Genomic DNA, 1,031 nt, shown 5'->3' with positions numbered 1-1,031 from the left:
AATGCAGAAGGAGGAACCAGGCAATGCAGAAAAACCAGCTGAAGGGAAGGAAAAATCCAGAACGCTGCTCTCATCCAGCCTGAAACACCCTCATTCCAAACGTGGTGAATAAGAGCTTTTATTATTTAATTTATAAATTATAAATTATGATTATAATTTATAAATTATTATAAATTATAATAAAAATTATTATATATAAATTATAATTTATAAATTATTATAAATTATAATTATAATAAATTATAATTAATTTATAAATTATAAATTTCTATAAATTTATTAAATTTATTTTATAAATTTCTATAAATTTTATTTTTATCTCCAGCAGTCACATCACACCAGAGTCCTGTGACTCTCCCCACCCACAAACATAAACACCAACATCTCTGGTGGGGCTTTGCTACACAACTTCCTGCAGGAAAYYTTCACCAACTGTGGCAGCAGAGCASAGGAAGCTCCAAAATGACAAAAAAATAACTCCCTGCAAGACTTGACACGTGTAACACCACCAAAAATTATTCCCTGGGTTATAAAAAAAAGGGCATCWCCAGCTCGCAGCTTCTCCTTGCAAAAAAATTCTTTGTGGATTTGGGCAAAGCTGGGTTTATTCCTCAGAAACTCAGCTTAAATCCTGCACCTGGGCAGAAAAACCCAGCAGARAATCAACATTTTCCAGGTCAGGATAAAGAAGAAATAACTGTCACCCTGCAGATGTGGGGACTCCCCATAAAGCCACATCCCCTCAGAAGTCACAGCACAGCCCTCACAGCACTCTTAAATAAATTGAACCATTTGAAATCCAAATTTTTCTTTAGAGACATCTCTTGGTCTTTATTAAACACCAGGGAAGCCGGAATGACATGCAAAATTCAGCTGAGAGGTAAAATGAAAAAAGGGGAATAAAAAAAAAAAAAAAAAAAAAGTGTTTCATTTCTCAGCAACAAATTAAAGACGTAGCACAGAAGTGGAAAAGTTGGAATTTAATTTTGCTTAATTCTAAGCACATTCACATGAATGCTAACAGGGTTTTG

The sequence above is a fragment of the Malurus melanocephalus genome, unplaced genomic scaffold (genome assembly GCF_030028575.1).
Source record: "Malurus melanocephalus ecotype Western Australia unplaced genomic scaffold, MMel_1.1 scaffold_1869, whole genome shotgun sequence".
NCBI classification, from domain to species: Eukaryota; Metazoa; Chordata; class Aves; order Passeriformes; family Maluridae; genus Malurus; species Malurus melanocephalus.
This window is presented reverse-complemented; position numbering follows the sequence as displayed.